Source organism: Bombus flavifrons, chromosome 18, assembly GCF_040668555.2.
Source record: "Bombus flavifrons isolate JBK064 chromosome 18, iyBomFlav1_principal, whole genome shotgun sequence".
Classification (NCBI taxonomy): domain Eukaryota; kingdom Metazoa; phylum Arthropoda; class Insecta; order Hymenoptera; family Apidae; genus Bombus; species Bombus flavifrons.
Window position 1 is genome coordinate 6,048,435 of NC_138459.1, and position 27,093 is coordinate 6,075,527.

General features: G+C 41.9%; 1 long non-coding RNA gene across 1 annotated transcript in view; it reads right to left on the minus strand.

The window, feature by feature from the left end:
• Window positions 1-2,618: 2,618 nt before the first annotated feature.
• Window positions 2,619-27,093, minus strand: part of LOC138189142 (uncharacterized) — a 288,383-nt gene continuing 263,908 nt past the window's right edge. The window contains exon 2 of the long non-coding RNA XR_011175938.1: window positions 2,619-2,852. This is a non-coding gene — a long non-coding RNA (uncharacterized LOC138189142). The remainder of the gene's footprint in view (window positions 2,853-27,093) is intronic.

Sequence of the window (27,093 nt, forward strand, 5' to 3'; positions counted from 1 at the left end):
AAATTTCTCGAAGGTCCTTAGTATTAGGTTGTCCGAAAAGTTTCTTTCGTTTCATAAGGTGATAATAGATGAACAACAGTTTCTGTTTTATATTATTTTATTGTATTAGGTATGATCCATTTCATTCCATTTCTATTATTATGTTCGTGCATAATTCAATAAACTAATATAAAACAAAAAACATTGTGCGTCGATTATTTCCTTATAAAACGAAAGAAACATTTCGGACAACGCAATATTAAAGATTCATTTTCAAATAACAGGAGCTCATGTCCTGATATGTACGTTTAATCCACGGATCAGTTGATATACTAATCTTTCACTAACTATAATATCGTTCGCTTCAATAAATGGTACTCTATTGGAAGTGGAAATGCTTCTTATTCTTAAATATATTGATAAACAAATGGAAATTCCTAAAATGTGAAAAGTACGATGCATTGTTTCGTAGTGACGCTGTGAAAATTCGATACAAAATTAAGTGATCGAGTTTATCGAAAACACAATAATTCGAATCGATTATATTGTAATGTGTCACAGTGGTCCGTAGGTAAAGTATTTTTTATTTCATTTGAAAATTGTGCCTAGAGTAATAAATTACATATCGGTATTACAAGTTCGCTCGAATGATTCATCATTTCAAGTTGTTAATATTTTTTTTTTGCTTCAAGTAAAATTTGCTCGTTACAAATTATCGTTCACAATAAATTGAATGAAATTTGACGTGCCGGATTATAGCTAGCACATTTTTGATAGTCGAACAGCACGGGGTACTATCGAGTTTCGGTTAATCGATAATTAGGCTATACTAAATACAGCGTAGTCAACTAAATGATAAATTTAACCACCACGATAGTGAGGCGATTTTTTAAACTTTTTATCACAGCCTAATTTGTTCGATTCTTCGAAAAAAAAATTATTTCGTGGGTTGGAAATTGTAGTACAATTAATTAACAAGTAAATCGAACATATACTTTGACTTGCCTAACTAAGTACAGATTAGTTATAAATAAACAATCAATACAAAGTTATTATAAATGTTAAAATAAGTTCAAAATGTTAAATAATATTTGCCCGCGTAGTCTTATTTTCAAGAAAATATAATTTGAACGTTTTTAATTACGAACTAGTTTGATACACACGATTTTCAAGTTTATTTTTCTCAAAAAAAAAAGAACGAAACACCTTAAGTAAAGATGTTATTCTACATCTTTGCATGTAGCTATTTCCACGTGTAGCTTAAACTCCTGTTCAGTCCGGGAACTAGCCAACTTTAAGTATGCTTGTCAAATTTTGAAACTCGATTTTTTCGAGAACTAAACCTCGGATGGAGAAATGTTATATCAAAATTTGTTCTTATTTTTCCACATAAAGCCACTCTTTACCCGTGTACGTTGATTATAATAATTATATAATAATTATATACGTTGCGCTAGACAGACATCGAAATGGTTTTTTTTTTATATCAGACGTAACATCCAACTGGAAACAGTGCTGGTACGTCCGAAACGTATCTACTTCAATTGTGTGTAATTGATGCACCTGATTATCTGCGAATGATCACCTAATGCAATTTCAACAAAAGATTTATATTTTTGTTGTGTCGTTAAAGCGATGATAAAACAACACTCTTTTTTTTTTTACTTTTGCCAAGACTAGGATCAAATACTTTGCTATATTTAAACTAAAACGAGGAATATGTAGCTCGTCATTTAAACGAGAATTGAGACAACGAACTCTTAAATAACGAAACTGCTCCATATTGTTTGATACTTATAGATACCAAACATTTCACTACATTTTCACACGGATTTGATAATGTCACAGTGTTTTTCGACAACTTTAATAAAATCCTCCTGAGTCAATATATTTGTAATTTTGTAACTAAATTATATTCTGTTGAAAATAAGCACACGCTTTCGATCCAGCGATGTCAGTTAAGGATCAATATTAATTTTACAATTTTTTTACAAAAGATCAATAATTTAGATACATTTGTCTTCCCCAAAATGTCTTTTCACCTAATGGTGTTAGAAAATCGAAGCTGCAGAAGTTCTCAAGAAGATAAAACATCCCGCAAGATATCACATTGAAATGACGGACGGGAGAAATTAAATTATTGGAAACTTTTAATGCATACGTATGTACAATATATCGAAACTGGCCACCATGATATTCCGTTCCAATTACCAAAAGGGTATGTATTCTTAAGCTATCCGAATGTGTCGATTTCGGTTATTCTCTGCACGTCATATCGCACATCGCATAATAACAATCGTACATGAAGAACCTTTCACTTTTAACCAAAACTTTTCGTTAGATTTACTGAATGTTTGTACTGAGTATAGGATTTATGTTCCGATTTCACTTTACAATTTCATTCGTACATCCAGTCGACGCAATATATTGTTACGTTTTTGTTTGATTTGTTTTGGTTGTGTTGCCGTTAATTTTTGAATTTGGATTAAATAGCGTTGTCTGATGTTTAATGCGATTGGCAATTAATCTCCACGTTTCGGCTAACCTGCTACGCGCAGGAGTACTGGCACGGGAGAGAATCAAGGTTGGTGAAAATAAATGTTCGCTTAATCCTATTATATTATTAGACAAATATCTTCCACAACAAATGTTTATTCTAATTCTAATTGGATATTGACAGAATTGTCGTTGAGATTTCGAATGCTCGAAGTTACAATCGTTCGCGATACGTTTTTTCTCTTATTAATTACAAGATTTTAATTTAATTGATTTTCAATAATTTACAAATTGACAAATACAAACACGTCGATTAACAAACTGACAAGAACTGGGAACTAATGAAACAAAGAAATAAAAGCTAAAGAACTAAAGGACTAAAGACCTTAAGAACTAAGAGCAAAAGACTAAGAGCTAAAGGAACTAAGAGTTGAAAAACTAAGGAACTAAAGAATTGAAAGGCAAAGGAACTGAGAAATTAAGAGCTAAAGGAATTGAGAACCAATCGCTATGAACAAGGAAATTACTTGCCAAGAATTGGGGAACTGATCGCCAAGAACCAAGGAATTAATCATCAAGAACTGAGGAACTAATCACACAGAACTGAGGAATTAACTACTCTGAACTAAGGAATTATCTCTCTCTGTATCTTCTATGTCGCTACGCTTATTTATAATTAGGTCTACCGTGGAGGGGTCGTCATGTGGCGGGTTATTCCGTGGGGGTTGTGAGGCTCGAATTTGGTTTCTATACAAATTGTTAAATTTTATTTGAATCTCAAATTGAAACGCTCACTCGCGCTATTGGTAGTTTTAGTCTACGTTACGGCGCGTGCGTAGCGCGGGACGTGACAATATCTAAATGTATAAATTTCTTTAAATATCTGCATACATGCAATCTATCGTTTAATGATAATGATCATCGACATATGCTGTTTTAGGTTGACCTGAACATCGATACACTCAATGGTATATCAAACTAATGCTGTTTAACTGCATCGCTAAATCTGAAGTACTTGCAGAAAATAAAATTTCTTCAATCTTCTACGTTCTTCGAAGATGTACTTCGAAGATGGCCAAGATGTTGGCACGATTTCTTCTTTTACGGAGGGAATTTCTTTAATTATTACTTGCTGGTTTCGAATGTACCAATCTGCATTCATCGTAGCTCCTGCCTGTTCAGTCTGTCATCTTTCTATCGTTCTTATGTTGCAGTCTAAGGCTATGCCCTATAATCGACAGGCTAATTGCGACTGTTTACCAATCAGGCATAAAAGTTTTCTATGCCTTTCGCGTAATCGATCCCTTTCCATAATAGTTTTCCGTTCAGTGTATACTTGGTTGTTTCCTGCTACGGTATTTCATTGTCGATTAATTCTACTGGGGAACATGTAGGAACGGTAATATTGATTTTAGTTCTCCGTGTTCTTAACCAGAGTTCTATTTCGTTAAGATGGTGTTGTAATTCTTTCGAGGCTTCGTGGGGCATCTCGGGGAGACGTAATCGCGTGGAGAGACGTCAACGGGAGTCGTAAATTCCCGTTACGATTATAATAATCGACACCACGAGTTGATCGATCCCCTGATTTCGGTTAAGATAATAGGGGTGATTCAGTTAGTATAACACTGTGATTCACAGAGCTATAAGGTTTTTATTTCCAACACTTAAGTTACACTGTTGAGTAGATATAATTCCTAGATGACACTTTGTCGCGCGAAGATAAGATAGATGCACAATAGAGCCAGGCTCTTATAGCTGAATTTAGTATGTTAGTGGACGTAGCATTAGAGGATAGTTAATAGACGTTAGATTTAGACGTTATACTTCGACTTTGTAAGTTGACCCTTCTAGCTGTGTAGAAGAAGTAGTTGACTTTTCTAGCGGTGTAGAACAAGTAAGTTACGGTGCCGATGCTGTGTCAGAGGAAAGCTAGCGATGGGTGTGTCTAGCGCACGGGACCATCGGATTTGTTCGTGACATTTTGGTCAGGAAAGTGAGGGCAGTATACGTTGCTTCTGATTGGATAAACGAAGGTTGGTGGACTAAGAAGGTCTTAGTCGCCCTCGATAGAAAGTTGCTAGTAGGAAGCATCGTACGTGAGAAAAAACTAACTTTCCCTTGTCAAGCCGTAGTATACAATAGTCTTTAGAAAGTGATTTAAAAAAGGATATTTGTTCGGTCTGAAGGACCTTAGCTAGCAAATTAGTGGGATTTATGACGCGTTCTTAAGACTATTGAGGGTACGCCGTAATAATGAGCGGACATCTGGTGTCCGTCTGGCCCGCAGTGTATGGCCTGGTCTAGGTAGAGGGCCGCCCGATGTAATACAAGTATTTGGTTTCTAGCCATCTTCTTCTTTTGTGAATTAACAACTCTCTTATTTCGTTGAAATGATGGAGGTTTCTTACTTTTCGACGATGGAGTGGATTTCCACACAGCCGCCTGTATTGCGTGGATAAAGTGATCTACAGTTCCATCTATATTTGCCCTTTCGTTTTTAGTAACATTTTTATTTCTGTCCCGTCTTCTGGAATTAATCAAAAGTTTCTTAGCATTATAGGTAGCATTATATAGCGTAGGTGGCTTTTTCTTATACGTAATGCTTTGATTCGTGATAGCTGCCGTTATTGTTTTATTTTGATTCCAGGCCTAAGCATGGTTAGACAGAGAAACTTTCTTGATTTGTCGCTTTTGTGACGAAGAAACCTAGTACATCAGATCTTTCGTGGGTAGGCCAATATGTAGATTCTCCAGTTGCAAGGATTTGTACGTGCAGCCTTTGTGTCGCTTCCAGTAGGTTGCTTCCTTGAGCATTTATTACCCTTGCTCTTCGATAAGAGTTTAGCTGCATTAAACAAGTTTAAGTACATTTTCATTGATATTTCACGACGACTTTCTACGACTAAACTTGTAGCTTGTAGGTAAGCCTCCATAAAAGATTATACCACATTACGTTTAATAATATCTTTTATCATTATGCGGAACCTTTTTTATTTTAACGTGGAGTCGGTACAGGGTAACAGGGAGCCTCACGAGAAGGCTAGGTGAGTAGTCTTGGCAGGTATGGGCCCACCAACTTCTCCGAAATTCTTCGCACCGGATCGGCAAACTGACGGGTGCCAAAGATACCGACCAGCTACCACCTAGCTATAGCAGAATATCAGATTCATCGGGGCGTCCCAGGGCGTGGTCCTACCGCCTCGTGCTCCCCCATTATGCGGAACCTACATGTACATTATCACTGGGGTAATTGGCAGAGTATACCTTGTATCTCGATATTTTATAATAACTGCGGTTTGTAAAACGTGTTTCGGAAATTAGCAGTATATCTGGACGTCCAGGATGTGTTGAAAGATCATCGACGCTTCGTAACGTTATTTTATATGATTGCATCCCTATACTTTCAGAAGAATGTTCAAAATTCAGCATTATTGGAAATGGCTTCACCTGCTTTGCTTGCCCACTAATGAGGTTTTCCATTTCTGACATAGTTGTGGCGACCTTCTCGTTGTTGTGTTTTCTGCCATTGTTCAAGCTTTGTTCGTTAGAATACCTTTTTTTCTGTTCTGATGGTTGTTTGGTGATACTCGAGTAGGACAGATTCTTCTCCTTTATATCTGGTGTGTTATTGGGTCGGTATGTGTTATATGGTATATATTATTATTATTGATTAGATTGATTGAAAGTGGTTGCAAGTGGTTGCAGTAGATTGCAAAATTAATCGAGCACCAGTAGGTATAAATATTTTGGACTTCTAAAATTTATATTTATGTGGGATGGTGTGACGTCAGGGAAGGACGTGGCGTGAGGGGTGATTGTTTATAAACGTTGTCAAGATATGTTAATGTTGTCAAGGAGTGTTGTGAGCGTTACCGTTGGAATACGACGATATTAATCGCGTACAAATGAGGTGATCGATCGATCGGATTCTTCCCTTCGTTGCCCAGCGCTATCCCCACTAGCGTGCGTTCGTTAGATGTACCGCGGCTGCTAGCGCGTGCATGCTCTTCCGAGAATTCGGCGGAAGAAGTATAAGGATATGGACGGAACATTCGGCACGTCGGTGTCGCGCTTTGACGGCATAGCGTTTTGTATCGCGAAGCTGCTGGAAGGTTCCGTGACACGTGCCGCCACAAAGACACACAGGTCACACTCATTACTGCATAGAGAGTGGGGGTTCAAAATCTGTTCAAGGGCCATTTAGGGATCATTTAATCAGTCTGAGAATAACTAGCCAACTGTCAACATTCATAACGTTTACTTGTATTTTACTATAACTTTGTTTAATAAAAATCATATAGTATTGTTTCAACACAAACATTGTGTCTTGCACAGTTTATTAATCTTAATTCCAAGATTAAATTCTAACAGTTACCAAGGTTTGTTAAGGGAAAAATGAGTGTGGAAAGTTTTGTCAGAGTTGAATTTATCGTGGTCGAGAGAAGTTCGTCGTGTTGTTGTGACGTAGAATTACTGAGAAACGAATACGCGAAACGCGATATTATATTCGATTTTCTGAGAGTGCTACGATATTGTGTTTATCATACTGTTTTTTCTGTTAACTTATAATATAACATTCCTACATTTATAATAAATAACCCTTAAGCAGCAAGAAGGATTTTATATTCATAATACTGCATTATATTACAATAAAGTATACAGATTTCAAAAAATATTACACGATCAATACTAAAATTCCTAGTTTTAATTATAAAATAAAAATAATAGGTACCTCTTTTTTTTTAAACGTTAAATATTTTGGAAAATATCCCCTATGTTTAATAACGTATTTTAAACGATTTCACATGTTGCGCATTATTTTCTGTAAATAATTTATTCCTATTTTTTACCGTTCTTCTATCAAACAGTTTCTTAATTCGTCCATAGAATTTAGTATTTCTTCATGGAAGGAATATTAAAAATATTAAAACAGAGAATTGAATTCCAAGACCTTAAGAACTGTATTTACCAAGTAAAATAAAAAATATTCAATCGATATTTAATTTTTTTGGGATTAATGTCTTCATTGTTCAATAGAATTTTGTACTTTTGTTTTCCTTTATCGTAAATAAGGTTCGTGATGGTATATAAATACTGTTTACAAAAGTAGATGATAAATGCACCTATGTATGTGTCGGAGATGAAAGGAAAGCCGAAGCCGTTCCTTGGAAATTTTGGGAACATCCTCTAGTACTCTAGCCTGGATTTTATCATAGCTGTAATTGTTCGAGATTTGTGATATCAAGATTGGGTTCGAGGTGACAATTGGTCGCCGAACGTAGCCACGGTCACGGGATGTACGTTTTGCCTAACGGAGGTCTGGAGTGGTTGTATGGGTTTTCCGAGAAATGTGGTTGTGGCGGCATGCGGCCTCGGGAGCGGGCCTAGCCACGTGTGATACAGTGGGTCATACATTGTATTACTAATCAAACTCCAGGCAGAAACTGCCTAGCAACGGCGTTTGAAAACTTCTCGATGCTTCCAAACGGGCATAGAAAAACAAATGCAATCGTACAGCGAGAAAAATCTCGACGAGGCTGGCATTCTTGCGACTGCTTTGGAGAGTGACACGTCGTGTTCTCAACCATCGTATTTCCGTGCTTAAGGTCAGTCTACGCTTAGTAAAGAGTTATCCCGTTGGCCGTGGATTCGTTTGAACTCAAAAATATTGTTAATAGCGTTCATTAAACTTATTGTTCGTAAATCATACTATTCATTGAACTTACTATTCGTTAAACTTATTATTCATTAGACTTATTATTTGTTAGACTTATTATTCGGTCAACTTATTATCCACTAACTTTATTATTTGTCAAGCTTATTATTCACTAGACTTGTTATTTGTTAATCTTTGTAGTAGACTTGTGTATACGTGTAAATATAATCTCGGTTGTGTAAAACAATGGTTAATTCACGTGAAGAGTTGTTACGCGCCCAAAATTCCAACCATACCCCGACATATGTATGTGCATTAGATAATATAAAACAATGTAATTTGAAAGCATACGTACATACCTCGATTAGTAAGCTATATTTTCGAATAGGAAGAAGCTTGCTATGATCTTTTGATATTGCGTTCGATAATGTAATTGTAGTGTATCATGGGGACGTAATATTAATATAGTTACCGTTCTTATTATTCGAGTTTCGTATTTACATTCGATATATTACGAAATATACTTAAATTATTTGAGAAAATAAAATTGCAAGAAAACCTAGTTAAACTAGAATTAAGTGCAATTGTGAATATCGTTGATATCAATTTTTAAATCAACGATATCTGAGCTGTTGCAACCACCTTCGCAGACGCGTCTCCTCCTAACGAGGACAAACGTGAAGCGTTAGAAGTTCCCGGGAAGATTACGAAATTTTCCAACTCGGAACTTCCGCAACGATATCGTTCTTAAATTATTTTTGAGATGCTCAACACGTGGTCGGCTATTGAACGTGACAGAAAGCAAAAATCCTAGAGAAACCAATGATTATCGTTGCTACGTCGGGCGACAATCTACCTAAACCAGGCCACACATCGCGGGCAAGATGGCAACCAGATGTCCACTCATCCTTACTGCGTACCCTCAATAGTCTCAAGGACCCATCATAAATGTCAGGAATTTGCTATCTAAGGTCCTTCAGACCGAACAATCATCTCTTTACTAAATCGTTTCTAAAGCTTATTGTTACTACGGGAAAGTTAGTTTTCTCACGTATGATGCTTCCCATTAGCAACTCTCTTTCGGGGGCGGTTAGCACCCTTCTTCACCAACCAACTTAGAAAATTAACCAATTGACAGCGAAGTCTTTCCTTCACTCTCCCAATGAAACCTTGCTCTTGACAAATCAGCTCTTTCTTGTAGATTAGACCCACCCACGACTAGCTTTCCTTCGACACAGCATCGTCACTTTACCTCACTTATTCTTTATCGTTAGAATAGTCAACATGTCATTATCGGGCTTCTATCCTTAAAACAATCACTTACTTAACTTGTACATACGCATCAGTGTAATTACCTTCTTTACAAAGTTGTTGGAATAAACATTAATTATTCCTGTTAATTCAGTATAACCTCAATTGAACTACCCCTATTATCGTAACAGAAATCAGAGGATCGATCAGTTCGTGGCGTCGATTATTTAATCGTAACGGGAATTTACGACTCTCGTTAACGTGCTATCTCGCGATCGCGTCTCTCCGCGAACAGTCGAAACAATTGTAGCTAACACATGCTCTGAGATTTCTATTCAGAAGCAGCCTTCTTTCACGCTTTGCCAACAAAGATTTCACATATTTTCTTGCATGTTTTAAAACGCAACATATGTACATATAAATATTGAAATTTTGTCAAGAACATTTTTTATTATTATGTTATTATTAATGCCAGTAAACTTTTTTCAAAATCATTTTAGTATAAACGAAGCTACTTTTAGTTAAAAAAATAAATTTTTAGACAAATTAAATACTTAAATAAAATGATTAAACTTATATTAACCAAGCGAATCCTTTAATTTATGTCTCTGCGATAGCTAAATGTGTATTAGCTTCCATAGGCATTAGGCCACTTATAGAAAATAAAATAAATCTAAAAATTGTCAGCGACTTATTGAAACCTTCGTGATTATCTCGTTTGGGTATTGACCTGTACGGTATTCGTATAGTTCATGTTATAATAAGTATTTCATAAATGCATCTTTTTTCATAAATTGCTGTTTATTATTTTTGGTATTTGCATTATTAATAAACTGCGAATTTTTATGCAAATTTATATTCTTACGAACACATTAAAATAGGTGAAATCTAAATAGAAATTTATTCCGTTTTCGTATAAGCGTTATAACGTAAGTTACGTGAGTACATTGAATATATGTTATATATTCTTATATAAAATATATTACGTATTTGCATTTTTAAATTCTCCGCAAATGCAAAGAATCCTCAGTTTCATTATTAAATATCCCATCGTATTTGTTATTCTTCGGTTCCATGTATTTCATATGAATCAGATTCAAATTTCTGTAAATTTCGTTGAATTTGTCATATGATTTATTAAAAGTTCGTTGAACGACGTTTCGATAAGAAACTGTAATTTATATTACTTAAATTATTAAAATTTCAATATTTATTAATTCATTCATTTCTGTAACTTTTGCGAATACTTTTTCAAAATATTTATCGTTGTTCTAGAATGGTCATTCTAAATTGTCCCTGAGTGTATAAACGGAATTGTAAATTAAATTACGCTTAAAGGTTTTGTTAAAAAATACTTATACTTATGGCAATTCGGCGATGACATGGAGTTTTCAATCTCTCTGCTTACCTTCAACGATGTTTTTTTTTTATTTAGCTGTTCACATTCATAATTTGTCCGATTTGGACATTTGGTAGAATTTTTTGGCTGTTTGATTATTATGTGGGTGGTTACCTCCAGCGGGGTACCATCTTCGTGTTTGTCAGGTTGCGTCCTTTGTGAGATCTGTTGGGTGTTTCCTTTTTAGTCTTCTTTCTATGTTTGATGTGTTGATCGTTTCCGCTGTCAACCGATTCGGGTGCGTTGCTACTCTTTCTCTGTACCTTCTTGTGTATCTGCTAATCTCCTCCTTGACCGTTGGTATTCCAAGGTCTTTCCGTATATCTTCGTTTCTGACGTACCATGGTGCGTTTACTATTGTTCTGAGGATTTTAGCTTGGATTATCTCTATTTTGTTTATATGGCTCATTGCTGCTGTTCCCCATAGTGGTATTCCGTACGTCCAGGCTGGTTTTATAATTGTTTTGTATATTTTTAGTTTGTTTTCTATGCTTAGTTTGGATTTTCGACTTGTTAGCCAATGCATTTGTCTCCTTGTTGTCTGTATTTTGTCTATTATTGATTTGATATGCTGTCTTCATGTGAGTTGTGTATCTATGTGGAGTCCTAGGTATTTGACTTGCTTTGTTTGTATTATGTGCGTGCCGTTAAGAAAGATGTTTGGTGGTGTCTGTTTTCGCAGTGTGAATGTAATATGGTTGCATTTACTGGGGTTTGCTTTAATTTGTTTAACTTGTAGCCACTTTTCTATTTTTGTGATATGTTCTTGTAGTAATGTGACTGCTGTTTACAGGGTTAGTGTGCCTGACTTGTACCGCTGTGTCGTCCGCGAATGTCAGTATTTTGCTATTGGTAGTTGTTGGTATGTTGGCCGTGTATAGTATGTATAGTATTGGTCCTAAGACGCTTCCTTGCGGAACCCCTGCCTTGATGTCTTTGACTTCGGAGTATGTGTCCTTGATTTTTATTACGAAGGTTCTGCTGCTTAAGTAAGATTTTATTAATTGGTATATTTGCTCCGGGAATTGTTTTCTGATTGTTTGTAGAAGGCTTTCGTGGTTTATTTTGTCGAATGCCTTCTCTATGTCCAGAAAGAGGGCTGTACAGTATTGCTTGTTTTCCAGTGCTATTATCATTTCGTTGACCAGTCTGTGCATTTGCTCTATAGTGGAGTGTTTGTTTCTGAATCCAAATTGGTGATCTGGTATTAATTTTTCCTTCTCTAATATTGGTTTTAAGCTGGCGTAAATTATTTTTTCTAGTATTTTGGATAATACGGGAAGTAGTGAAATTGGTCCGTAAGATGTAGTTTGATGTAGGTCTTTGCCTGGTTTAGGTAACATTATGATCTGTGCCAGTTTCCATAGTTTAGGAAAGTATTGAATTCTTAGCATTGCGTTAAATATTATTGTGATTTGTCTTATTGCTTTTGGCGGAAGGTTTTTCAGGATTTTGCCATCGATTAGGTCGATTCCTGGTGCTTTATAATTTTTTGTTTTCTCGATTATTTTTCTAATTTCTTGTGCTGTTGTTTTAGGTATGGTGTAATGTTTGTCAGTTGATGTACTAGTGGTTAGCGCATCCTCGTCCGTATGACTATTATGGTTGCTGTGGTTCATATTAATCATATTAACATTGTGGTGTAAATGTGTTGCATAAGTGATTGGAAAATTCTTCAGCTTGCTGTTCGTTGCTTCTTGCCTATATGTTATCTGCTCTTCTGATTGCTGGGACCAGTTTTATTGTCTTCTTTATTTTTTTTTCTGGCTTTCCATAGGGAGTAGTCGTTGTTCTCGTGTGAAAATAGTGACTCAATGAACTTTGTGAACTCGTTGTTGTTGTGTTCTTTTATTTTGTTTTTTATTTCCTTTGCAAGTTTGTTTAGGTGTTTTTTGTTTTCTTTTGTTCTATGTTTTTGCCATTTTGCTTTCGCTTTTCTTTTTTTTCTGATTTTTTCGAGGATGTCTGGCGGAATTATTTTTGTTTGTCTATTTGTTGATTCAGGTGTGGTGGTTGCCCATGCTGCTTCCTGAATAGTTTCTGTAAGTGTTGTTACTGCTTGATCAATGTGTTCAGGCGTTTAGTCCCTTTGTAACTGCAAAATCAAGTAGGTCAGGTATTTTGCTCAGGTCTGTCGGCCAGTATGTCGGTCTTCCTGTGAATAATATATTGAGGTTATTGTTTCTAATGTATTTTCCCAAGGTCCTACCTCGAAGTGTAGTGATTCTTGATCCCCATATTGTATGCTTTGCATTGTAGTCTCCCGCTGCGATAAACTTGTCACCTAATTGTTGAAAGTACTCTTCCCACTTTTGAGGTGTAATTTTGTTTCTCGGCGGTACGTATACTGCTGACAACTGAAAATGGTTGCTGCTAGTTTGTACAGTAACGGTGGTTGCTTGTATATGTTCCTTACTAACTTGGCTGTATAAGTGATGTTTAATGTCGTTCTTTATTACTACTGCGGTCCCTCTGTGTGCTTTTCCGGAGGGATGCTTGATATCATATATGGTGTAGTACGGTATTTTTAGGTAACCTTTTGTAGTGAAGTGTGTTTCTGATACGAGTAGTATGTCGATGTTATTGTTGTACAGGAATGTTTTAGTTTCTAGGACCCTTTGTTGTAGGTCGTTGGAGTTCCAGGCTGCTATTTTAAGCATGTCCATTTTTATTTCCTATTTTTTGCTCAGCATGTTTGTAAGTAGTTGTAGCATGACTGTGATTTGTTCCGTTTGCTGTCTGAGGACTGCGTTTTGTTCGCTTATCATTTTTGTTAGCATTTCGTTGTTTTTGATGGATTGTTTTAGTAGTTCTTTGATTTCTGTAGTGTCGTTGCTGTAATTGTTTTGATTTTGATTGTCCAAGGGTGACGATTGGTTGACTATTTGCGCGTAGCTTCGGCTGCCAACGGTGTTGGTGCTACTATGGTTATTGTTCATTACGTGCTTTAGATTTGGTGTTGTCACAGTTTCTGTGCTATCCTGTTGCGCGTGAAAGTTGTTGTGTGTTCTGTTTCGAAGCGACGGGAACAGTTTACGTTGCAGTTGCTTTCTGACTACACAGCCTTTGTAGCTGGCTGGGTGGTTTCCACCGCAGTTGTAGCATTTTACATCGTTTGTTTTTCCCGTGTATGGGCAGTTCGTTGTTAGATGCATTTCTGCGCATTTGACAAGCGCCGGGTTTCTGTTGCAGTAATTCTTTGTATGCCCGTATTGTTGATACCGCATACATTGCGGTATGTCTTTCTTGTGTCTGGGTGGCTCGACTGTAATTATTGTGTTTAGTACTTTTTTAACATCGAAAATTTCCTTGTTGTTTTTTTTGGGTTCAAGTTCAGTTAGAAATAGCGGTAATGGTTGTTTGATATCGTACCTGGTTATGTTGTTTATTGCTCTTACTTGATGCCCGATTTTAGCTAATTCCTCGCATATGTTATTTGTGTTTGTTTTTGGGTGTAATCCTCTGCTTACTGCTTTATAACTTTTATCAGTTTTGAGCTGATAAGTGTGATACCCAGCGTTGTTTTCTTTTAGTGCTTTTGTCACTTTTCTGAAAATTTCGGGGATGTTCGTTTGTACTTTTACTTGGTCTAGTTTTAATTGTTTCATAATGTAATTTTCTTTTCCTGCAATGTTGTTAAGTAGCTCAATGAGGCGGTCTATTATTTGGACTTCTATGTAAATTGGCGGTGGTTTGGCGATGTGGATTATTGGTTTTTCCGCTGGGTCTATTTCCATTTCTTGTGGCAGTGCGCTGAAGGAGTTTTGGAGAGGAATTTCTTGAAGCCATTGTTGCCTTCCCGTTTCTCCAGCCCTCCTAGCATTTGCATTTGTTGTTATTTTTCGTTTTTTGCTGGGAGTTACAACCTTCCAGCTTTCATTCTGGTGTGGTGGATCGTTGTTGCTGTAGTTCTCCTCGTCATTCTTTTGTGTAGTTCCCGTTTTTGCTTCCTTTATAACTGAGCAGTCGTGGTCTTCGTTTGTTGATCTTTTTGGGTTTGTTGTATCTACAGCTCTGTTTATAAAATAAGTTTCGCCTTTATTTAGTATTTTTAGTGGTGGTACATGCTGCTCATTTTCCATCATTGAGCGGTTGGCTCGGTCTTGAGTCACTTTGTTTTCCCCACTTGTCGCACTAACGGAGGCACTGGTTCTCACGTCCGCATGGCTCGACTGCTCGGGCAGAACTGACCTTCAACGATGTGGCTTTATAATTTACCGAGTTCACTACGTGGATGTGACTGTACTTCTATTTTCCACATTAACTATAAATAAATAAAATAGTAACTGCGAGAAAGAATTCCGTGCCTTTATAAACAAACTTTCTTCCCATTTTTTAGTTATTCCAAAATTAATCGCTTTCCCCCGTATTCCTTTTAAAAAAATTGAAGTAATTTTAATCATTTAAATATCTATCATTGATCTCAGTGCAGATGGTTTTTTTCATATTTCTTCTGGCTTCTTGCTTATTTCTTCTTATTGCTTATTACTTCTGGCATATTTCTGGCTTCTTGAAGGCAAAATATCCCTTGCAGTGGCATTGGTATTACTTTATGTAAAGATCACAAGAGATAATAAACGTGATAAATCAATTTCTGTAGATTTTTTTGATTATATGTCGAAGGTAGCAGAGCAAAAGATTTCAAAATAGTTGACAAACTTTGCAAAAAAGCAGATATTTCTAACATCATTCGATACTTTTAAAATGTTCAGAACTGTCGAAACAAGCATAAATTTAATGCAACGAGCAAATGAAAAGTATGTTATTTATTTTAAAATTGTCGTGCTCATAAAATTTTCTCCCCTACAAGAAAAAGTAAAAAGTATGGCATACTTGCATTCAAAGAGTTAATAGCTTTGATACAATGTTAAATTCTCCTGCTAATAACGTGTAATTAGGAAGACAAACGATTTACAATGTTGACAAACTCCATTTTCCAGGCAAATATGTGTTTTAAGATTAGGTTTTATAACCCGAACACCGAAGATAGTGGACACCTATAAAGATTCGTTAAAGATCAACGTGTAGAAATCACTTTATGGGTGCAGAAAGTTTGGCTTCTTATAACCTGCCGGGATCTGACGGCTACATTCTCGATATCGCTAAACGTGTCATGAACTATTGACACAGTCGGGTAATTCATCATGTAATAGCGTCATATAGCCATAAGTTGACACACTAGTTCTCATAGACATCTCTACACGTGTCGTTTTTTGCTCATTCTGCGATATAAACAAATCTTTTTATCGAGGCAAGTGGAACTTCCGTGGAAAAATTATCTCTGAGTACGTTGTATGTTATTCATCATCAAACAAAATACATGACAGTTACAATTATGATATAATACATAATTTTCTTAAATCGTTAGATTACAGTTTTCCAAAAATAAATAAGATAGGATTAGAAATCGCTACTGTAAGTTTTGTAAATATACTGATATCCAAATAAAATTTAACTTTGCAGTTCCTTTCTTACTTTTAAGGATATATGGTCTAGTTTTTAAAGTTTGTAATAGAATGCTTCGAGAAGAGTAACGCACTTGGGAACATGAATAAATTGGTAGTTTCAGAACGATTCTGATGCATTTTTAATTGTAACGTAAAATTCTAACGAAGCGATAGAAAACGTGGTTTTTCCGCAAAAACTGCTACGAGCAATTAAAATGTAAGCAACCAAAAATCCTGTCTGTATTATGAATTGATATTAATTTAGCCAATTGAATTAACATTTTAGTTAACTGACGCAAGAGTGCCTGCGTGAGTGCAGAATGTATACGGCCTTAGATCAATTGATGACTCTACATAATGCTTTACTTTACGACTTTACTGTATTACTTCCACCTATTATATAGCTGTACAGACGCGAACAGGTTTGCTTGTGTTCTGATCACGAGTTGTTCGCCAGTTCCAGTGTAGACACAATGCTATTTTTGTGCATGACCAGTATGCAGGCAGCTCGTTGTCTGTTCTAATCAATGTAGACATTGCTAGGGCTATGCAAGTATAGAATATTAAAAAGTATAATATCCTGCAATTCATCTAATTATACGCGTTGTTGGGTTAATCCCCTGACGACGTAATAAAATGACAAAGAATTCAGGACGAACGACTTCAATTTGCTGTACTTACTACTATACTGATCAAAATTTACTGTATTTCTCGTAGTGGATAGAAAAAATGTATACTTTGAACATTTTATAAGGAATAAATGTTAGTTGTATCGTGAATGATGATATTCAAGTATGACTTTTATTTCTTACGAATCTGAAGGTTTCTATTACTAAAAGTGACTATTTATGTGTCGGAGAAGGTTGGAATTTAGAGTTAGGGGCGTGAAACGAATCTTCGTTTGGATTACACAGTGTCATTATGCAATAGAGAAGACATTGACTAGTGCAAATACGATTATTATAGGATTGGACAAGTAACCGTGGTAATTAGATACTCGAGAAACTAATGACAATGATCCTAGGTTCAATAACGAATCCGCGGTCAACGGGATGATGGATGAACATGCTCACAAAATCTAAGTCGGACTCTTTGTTAAAACGTGGAATATCCACCGAACGTGCAGACGCTAAGTAATTCGCTAATACGGCCTCACGAGAGAATGACTTTCCGTCGCGATGGTGCTGCAGAGGAAAACTATGATGGGGTTTGTCTGAGGACACGAGATCCTTGGATTCGTCGAGGATAACCTTCGTCTAGAAGGTGAGGGAAATTGGCGTTGCTGCTAATTGGTCAATCTCCATATCGGTGGTTAGAAAAAGATGCTAGTCGCCCTCGAGGGAAAGTTGCTAGTGGGAGACGCCGTTCGTTGAAAAATAGGTCTCTCCTATCTTCCCGTAGCTGGGACAAAGATTGTTTGTCTGTCTGAAGGACTTTAGCCAACTAAATCTTAAGATTTATATCGGGCCCTCAGGCTAGCCGAACATGTACTGCGAAGACGCATCGACATCTGGTAATCATCTTAATCGAAGAATAGGGTCTGCGTGTGGCGAGCCACGGGACAGAAACCGTTGGAATGTTTACTGTCGCGTGCCGTCACAAATATTTCTTTTAAGGAGAGCTATAGAATTACTCCATACCTTTGTTAGACAAAGCGTTCATCCCGTAACCGCGGCTACGTTCGGCGACTCGTTGTCGCCTCGAGCCCAAGCTCATTATCACAAATCGCGAACAAATACAATCGGATCGAATGACGACAATTGTTTAATTACGCTTATGATAGAATCTAGATTACGGTGTTGAGGGATTTTCCCGAAGTTGCAAAGGAAAGGCTTCGATGTCCTTTCATCTCCGACATATATATGGAATCTGTGTGTATATTAATTATTTGGCTGATATCTTATTTATTTATTTTATTATTAACTAATTATTTATTTATTTATTTATAATGATTATGACCGGTTATTTATTTATTTAGTGATTTATTAATTATGGACCAATTATTTATTTTTATTTGACTGGTACTAGTATTATTTATCATTGTTGACAGTCATTATTTATATTATTTATTATGTGACAGTTTATTTATTGTTATTTATTTATTCCTTATTTATGGATACGTTTGTCCTATTATTCACTATGTTAATTCTAGGATAAATTCTAGGATCATTGGCAGCGAGAGGTCCCATCCGATTTTCACGATGAGGTCGTGGCCCGGCCGCGTCCACTCCGGGCAGTATGCCAGTGTGTGCTGCGCAGAATCCACACTCGCATCGCAGTGGTGGCAGCGCGCGGTCGCTTCCTTCCCGAATAGCGTGTAGATACTCACCGAAGAAACCGTGTCCGGTGAGCACCTGCGTCACCCTGTAGGTCAGGGGAGGCCCGCCACCGTCCAACCAAACGTCTCAGTTTGGAAGCCCACCCCGCCCGGCAGACCCCGAGTGTGTTGATAAATCTCGCGACACCTCAGGGCCTGCAATTCGAACGGGGGAAACCCGGCGAGCATCGTCGCTGCTGCTGACGAAGTGGTGCGGGAGCCCCTCACTACCCTGATGGCCACCGTCCTGTGCAGCCTCCTGACCGCTAGGAGACTGCGACGGTTGGTCATCAGGTACTCCGCCCAGATCGGAGCTCCGTAGAGGAGCCTCGATCGCACTCCGACGCCGGGCTCGCTCAACCGAGGCAGCAAACGTCCTAAGGCGATCGCCATCGCCACAACAGACGGTGCCAGGCGCTCGAAGTGAGCGCCGAAGGTCCAGTGGCTGTCGAGGGTCAGGTCCAGGTACTTCATGCTTGTTCCGATCCCGATCTCAGCCCCCTCCAGCCTCAGGTGATAACCCGCTGGAGGCGTCTCGCGATCGGCCTTGCGGCAAAACCACATTCCCTCGGACTTCTCAGGGGACACCTCCAGTCCCAATTCCTTGATCTCGGCGACCACGCAGGCCACCGCCAGTTCCGCCAGGCGGACGGTTCTACCCCATGCCATGCCCCAGACCAGCACCAACATGTCGTCGGCATAGCACGCCAGTGCCGAGTTCGGAGGCATCGACGTCCGAAGCACCGCGTCGTACACGATGTTCCACAGCAACGGACCCAATACCGACCCTCCGTGTCTCCGCGGTGTGCAGCCCTCCCGGTCACCCCTCCGCCCAGGACGGTGTAGAGGACACTCGGGTTCCGGAGGAACGCCCGGACCATGCCCCGCAGATACGCGGGTACATGATGAAATTCGAGGGGCCGGCAGATCCTGTCCTATGGGATGCTGTTAAAGGCGTTGACCACGTCCAGCGACACGACAAACGCCACATAACCACGACGCTCGGTCCCCTCGACGAGGGAGCGGACACGGGCGACAGCATCGGTCGTAGACCGCCCTTTCCGGAAACCGAATTGGCCGTCGTGCAGTCCGGATACACTCCGGGACAAATGCGACTCCAGGCGGGCAGCCACCACACTCTCCAGCAGCTTGCCCGCCTCGTCCAAAAGCCGCACCGGCCGGAAGGCGGAAGGCGAGTCCGGAGAGCACCCTGGCTTCGGCAGCAGGACCATCTGACCCTCCTTGCACGAAGCGGGGAATTCGCCTCGAGACAGGCATCCGTCGAACAGACGCATTAGTTTCGGGGCCAAGACCCCGGCGACGTCCTTCCACAGGCGGGCCGGGGCACCATCGGTACCCGGAGCTTTCCGCGCTCCGATCCTCCCGACGGCCCCGGCCAGCTCTTCTTCGGTGACCTTCGATTCCGGGCTCCAACTTCCCGCGGTGACACGTGGTTCCTCTTCTGGAGGTTGAGGCTCCTGCTCCTCCTCTTCGGTAAAGCTGTCATGTTGGAATACAACGATATCAATCGCATGCAGATAAGGTGGTTGATCGTATGGATTCTTCCCTTCGTTGTCCAACGCTATCCCCACTAGTGCGCGTTCGTGAGATGTACCATGGCGGCTAGCACGTGCATGCTCTTTCGAGAATTCGGCGGAAGAAGCGTAAGGATATGGATGGAACATTCTCGATGGGCACGTCGAGAAGCTACTAGAAGGTTCTGTAGCACATGTGACGTCACACAGACACCCACACAGGTCACACTCATTACTGCATACAGAGTGGGGTTCTAAACCTTTTCAAGGGCCATGGGTCACTAAGCAAGTTAGTCTGAGAATAACTAGCCAACTGTCAACATTCATAACGCTTACTTGTATTTTACTATAACTTTGTTTAATAAATATCATATAGTATTGTTTCAATACAAACATTGTATCTTCCACAGTTTATTAATCTTAATTTCAAGATTAAATTCTAACATGTCATCTATCTCTTTTGCTGCTCCCGGGAACAGGGTGCCGACGACATCCTCCAGGAACCGAGGGTCCATGCTCTCCGTTAATGGAGGCGCCCATGGACCGAGTTTCTTCAATACCATCTTGTATGGGCGCCCCCAGGGATCAGAGTCAAGGCTGGCCAGAATCTCGTCCCAGGCCCGCCACTTCGCCTCCTTGATGGCTCGTTTCATAGGCATCCCCGCTTCGCGGTAGGCCTCGTGCAAACAAGCCACCGTGGCTTCGTCTACCCGCCGCCTACGGCGGGGTCTGGTGTACCGGCGCCGAGCGCGAATGCACGCCTCGTGGAGACGAGCAATCGCTCGTCGAGGAAATCTCCTCGGACCATCAGTACACATCGGCGGCGCGGCGCGGTCTCGAGACCGCGGCGTACACGAATCGCAGATCGCGTACATGTCGCGCCTCAGCCGTTCGCTCCCGCTTCCCACGGTTACCTTGGCGGACAAGTCCTTCAGCGTGGCCTCCATCGGCTCGGCCAGTCGCGATGCTTTGCTCCCAGCGTCCTGGCCTGAGATCACGAACAGCAGTGCCCCCGTGATCGCCCTCCTCTTAACTCCGTGATGTCGTCTTCGGAGAGATTTCTTCCCTCTTCACCACCGACATCGCATCCCTGTACGTGAAGCCCGAGCCGCCCTTCACTTTGAGCGATATCGCGGCACACCGTGGGGGTCAGGGAAGGCCCGGCACTTTCTCGTCGTGCGCGTCCCGCCCACTAAAGTTACGTCTCTTTCCTGCCCCGATAGCTCCGGGTCCATCGCCGCTGCCCGCTCCTCGCATGGATTCCCTTCCCGTGCCGGGGCGCACCGGAGGACGATCGGCCACCTCCGCCAAAGTCCTTGCCCTTGTTCCGCCACTTCCGGTCGCCGTCCCGGGCGCCAAGGTTCCTGTTCGCAATGTCGACGACGGAAAAGACGACGATACCCGTCCCTTGATTCTTGCGTCTTCGGTCGGCGCATGGACCGTTGGAAGAGGTAGCGCCGTGGGCTCCCTGTTCTTTCGCCTCGCTCTCCCTCCTCCTCCTCCTATGACGGTAATAAATCCTGCCTCGTCGGCCGACGACTCCACGGTCGACCGCGAGGTGTCTCTCGCCGACCGCAATCGTGCTTGTACGGTTCTTGCGGCGACGCCAGCGATCGTATCCAGCGAGGATAGCGCCCCCTGGCATTATTTCTCGCCGACACTCCTCTAACTTGCGGAGGAACAGGATCATGAGATCGTCTAGTGGAACTCGGGGTCCTGGACCACAGAATCTATCTGTTTTCTTAGTTTCTGTATTACTCCCCGACCCGTCGGCACAGCGGAAACGGCGCGACGCTGACCAGAGGTGCGGGGGAGGTGGGGATGCTGACCCATAATCGTTCCCGTTGGGGCCCCGGGAGCATTTTCTTTCGTCCCCTTTGTAGAGGTGATCTCCACCTCTTGTCCTTCACCGTCGCTGTTATCATCATTGGCTGCCCTCTCCGTGCATTCCTTGGTCAGTCGTTCTACCGTCTCTTGGAGACGACTGACCTCTCTCTCCAGAAAGCGCACCCTCCTTCGTAGGTATGCGACGTCCTCCTCTTCCTGATCGTGGGTCGGTTCCGCGTCCTTCATGGTTACTTGCTTGTCGGCACCGCTGCGGATGGTTGAGGCGGCGGCGACCACGCTGGCAGCCTCGGCGTCGGTGTCGATGTCGGCATCCGTCCCGCGCCTCGCGCCCCTTTTCTTCCTTTTATCGGGTGACGGCAGTAGCACGGAGTCCGGAACCCCCGCGGACGCGTGCCCCCGCCGTGTGACTCCGCCTCAACCGTTGGCACGACTGCCAATATGGCTTACGGAAGGGACGCTCGACGATCGACGCGGTCAGGCGCGTACGGGCACTTACGGAAGAAATGGTTTCTCGGGACGGTGTGGCGCTGGCGGCGTTTCTGGACATCGTCAACGCGTTCAACACCATGCCATGGAGCAAGATAGTGGCGGTCCTGGAACACTTCAAGGTTCCCAGCTACCTTGTTCGGCTCCCGCAGGGAGGACTTGCTTATGTAAGTCTATGGGGGCTGGCAAACCCACGTTCCCGCAGGCAGGGATTACCGTCGGGACTAGCGTCCCGCTTACGTGAGACCTCCATGTACACCGCAGGGAAGGTCGCCGGGAGTGTAAGGCGTTTAAGTACGGTTACACTCTCTCTACGTGGCCATGGGTAGTAGGGCACCCACGATCCTGATGCCAAAGATGAGACCGTCGGGATAAGTTCCCGGATACTTTGTACCTTGAGGCCCTCACTTACGTGAATCTCATTTGGAACTGCCGAGCACGGTTAGCAGGTCGCCGGCCGGCAGTGACGTGGCCGTACATCCACACGGTAGTCCCACCAATAACTTAGGATGGTACTACGGGAGTCGAGTGAAAGCCCGGTATTATGGGTTTGGACTCATGGTGGCAGTGGTTGATGGCCAAGATGCTGGCAAGATTTAAGGTGTATTGGCTCGCCCCGAATTGCCTTCGGCGGGTGAGCAGCGTCCCACCTGCTCCGGAACCGTCCTGGAGAGACGGGAGGGCTTAAAATGTGCCCCGTTCGACCTGAGACGAGCGATATTCCCTGCAGCCTTAGCTAATTGAGGTAGCATGGCGCTGGTTGGGCATAACCTCAACCCCTATGGCCCTAGGGCTGCCCGGGTACTGTGTGGCGATATATCGACGCCGAGGAAAGCATCCGTAACCAAAGACTGAGAATACCTTGTTCGGCTGATCCGCGTCTACCTCGACGACAGGTGGGTGTTTGGGGAGTACCTAGAGAAGATCGGACGCGAGGAGACAGATACCTGTCACCACTGCGGGGAGGGCAGGGACACGGCACAGCACACCCTGGAATTATGTCCGGCGTGGGAGCTGCCCCGCTACACCCTGCGTCGCGCCATAAGCGAGTGCTTGGCCCCTTCAGCCGTTGTGGAAACGATGCTGCACGAGCCACAGGATTACGAGGCCGCCCATCTCTTTTGCGAGCAGATTATGCTCGTAAAGGAGCGGGCAAAGAGGGAAAGGGGGAAGAGCTCTCACCTTTGTAGGGTAACGCGACGAAGAAGGATGGCGGTCAGGCGGCCCAGGACCAACGGAACGTGACTAGTAGGGGGGATGGCGCTAGGGGCAATGCCCCCTAGCTCCAGATTTAAAAGTTATGCGAACTTTTGGGATCGACTCTAATAAGAGAACGCGAGAGGGGGGTGCAACGGAAAGACAATTCGATCCAGGTCCCCGGGGAACCCCTGACTCGAGTAGGAAGGCCATCGTGGAGTTTTAGCCGGTAAGAGTCAGACACTACTCTGGCTTTGCCGATTATTTCGGCAGCGGCAGAGTGTTTATGAGGATTTCTCCACGTAAAAAAAAAAGGTTGGTGTTACTTTGGGGAGCACGACGCGGGTGTGGGTTCTCATGGCGTAGGACCACGCCTTGGGAAACTCCGATAGATATGATATGCTCCTACAGCTGGGTGGTGGCTGCTCAGTACATTTGGCAACCGTCAGTTTGCCGATCCGATGCGAAGAATTTCGAAGAAGTTGGTGGGCCCATAAATGCCAAGACCACTCACTTCACCTTCTCGTGAGGCTCCCTGTCACCCTGCGCCTGATCGGCCCGGTGTGTTGTGTGAAAGAGAGACGCACAGGAACTGGAATTTCTGTCAACGACTGGGCACCAACAATTCATTACTAATATGGACATGAAGAAAACAGGTAGTAACGTTTACGGTGCAGGGGAGGCACACCTCAGTACCGGCGCAGCCGCGGGTTGTAGAGCAGGTCCTGCTGCGTTATCATCGAGCAACCGTGGCCATCCAGGGGTGGACCACCAGGCCCCCGGACGTGTTCATGCGTCTGATGAAGAAGAAGACGTGCAAGTCGGAGTCGGTGGCGGAGTTGTCGCGGACGAGGGTCTGCTACACGACTGTGGATATCGTTGCTGATATTATGAGGAAGATGGAGGAGGTCGAGAGGATCGCCTCCTTCTCCAGAAACATGAAAGGCGAGTTCGTGAGGCGATTGCGATTGGCCTCGCGTGGGGCGAAAGCGTCTAGCATTGAGGTTCAACAGCGCATGGTTGCCACCTCCGCCGTCGCCTCGTCAATGGCCGATCTCTGCCGCCTCCGCATCAGCGACGGTGCGGCTGGCGACGACGACGCGCGGAATGAAAATACGAAGACAGAACCGGCTGATACACAGGCCTTACTGTCGCCACTATGCGGGTTTTGCCTGAAATAATCAGATGCTATAGATGCCATGAGATGGGACACATGGCGAATAGGTGTTCGTACAGTCATGGCTAGGAGCGCTGCCGGAAGTGTGGCGAGATAGGGCACACAATATCAAACTACGGAAACGATCCGAAGTGCACACTGTGCAGTATGGGGTTCGCGTTTCAGATTAATCTTGTCACGGAGTCTCTAGCGTGCCCTACGCTCACGAAAATAGTACAGAAAGAGGCAGCTAGAGGTAGAGCATCCTGAAGGTAGTTCAGATAAATTTAAATAGGAGCAGGCATGCCCAGGACAGACGCAGCAGCTGGCCCGGGGAGCGGGGCGTCGGTGTAGTCATCATATCTGAACCGAACAGATAGCTCCCCTTTGGTACAACGATACGAAGGGGGATGCATCTATCTGGGCAAGCAGATTTAATGGCCTCCACTCCAGCGAAGATACGCTGATCGAAGAGGAGGGGTATGTCGGGATCAGGATAGGGGAAGTGTACGGCGGGAGCGGTTACTGCTCGCTCAATGTTGGACTAAACATTTTCGACGAGTACGTGGAGAAGCTTGACATATCCATTAAGACAGCTGCAAGGAGATGCAAAGAAACGATCATTGCGGGTGACTTCAATGCTAAATCCAAGGCATGGCACTAGGACGGACAGAAAGGGAAGAATGCTGTCGGAGGTTCTGGATAGGAACCACCTTGCTCCTATTGGGACCCCGGTTCGGTGTATGCTGTATAACGTAATACTATATAACGTTATAGTATATAGCATAATACAATTTAACGTAATACGTCATAACGTAATCCTACAATTCTGTATAACGTAATGCTATATAACGTAATACTATATAACGTAATGCTATATATCCTAATACGTTATAACGTTATACCAATGCCCTCGTTTCTAACGTACCATGGAGCGTTCACTATTGTTCTAAGAATTTTAGCTTGTATTGTCTCTATTTTGTTTATATGGCTCATTGCTGCTGTTCCCCATAGTGGTATTCCGTACGTCCAGACTGGTTTTATAATTGTTTTGTATATTTTTAGTTTGTTTTCTATGCTTAGTTTGGATTTTCGACTTGTTAACCATTGCATTTGTCTCCTTGCTGTCTGTATTTTGTATATTATTGATTTAATATGTTGTTTCCATGTAAATCGTGTATCTAGGTGGAGTCCTAGGTATTTGACTTGCTTTGTTTGTATTATGTGCGTGCCGTTAAGAAAGATGGTGGTGTCTGTTTTCGAAGTGTGAATGTAATATGGTTGCATTTACTGGGGTTTGCTTTAATTTGTTTATCTTGCAGCCACTTTTCTATTTTTGTGATATGTTCTTGTAGTAATTTGACTGCTGTTTCTGGGTTAGTGTGCCTGACTAGTACAGCTGTGTCGTCCGCGAATGTCAGTATTTTGCTATTGGTAGTTGTTGGTATGTTGGCCGTGTATAGTGTGTATAGTATTGGTCCCAAGACGCTTCCTTGCGGAACCCCTGCATTGATGTCTTTAATTTCAGAGTATGTGTCTTTAATTTTTATTACATAGGTTCTGCCGCTTAGGTACGATTTTATTAATTGGTATATTTGTTCCGGGAATTGTTTCCTGATTGTTTGTAGAAGGCATTCGTGGTTTATTTTGTCGAATGCCTTCTCTATGTCCATAAAGAGGGCTGTACAGTAATGTTTGCCTTCTAATGCTGGTATTATTTCGTTAGTGAGTCTGTGCGTTTGCTCTATCGTGGAGTGTTTGTTTCTGAATCCAAATTGGTGATCTGATATTAATTTTTCTTTCTCTATTATTGGTTCTAAGCGGGCCTAAATTATTTTTTCTAGTATTTTAGAAAACACGGGAAGTAGTGAAATTGGTCCGTAAGATGCTGTTTGGTGTGGATCTTTGCCTGGTTTAGGTAACATTATGATCTGTGCTAGTTTCCATAGTTTAGGATAGTATTGGATTCTTAATATTGCATTGTAAATTATTGTGATTAGTCGTATCACTTTTGGAGGAAGGTTTTTTAGGATTTTACCATTGATTAGGTCGATTCCTGGTGCTTTATTGTTTCTTGTTTTTTCGATTATGTTTCTAATTTCTTGTTCTGTTGTTTTAGGTATGATGTAGTGTTTGTCGGTTGAGGTACTAGTGGTTACTGCAACCTTGTCGGTATGACAATTGAGCTTGCTGTTATTGATATTACGTGGTGCGAATGTGTTGCTTAGGTGGTTGGCAAATTCTTCCGCTTGTTCTTCATTGCTTCTTGCCCATGTGTTATCTGCTTTTCTGATTGCTGGGACCAGTTTTATTGGCTTCTTTATTT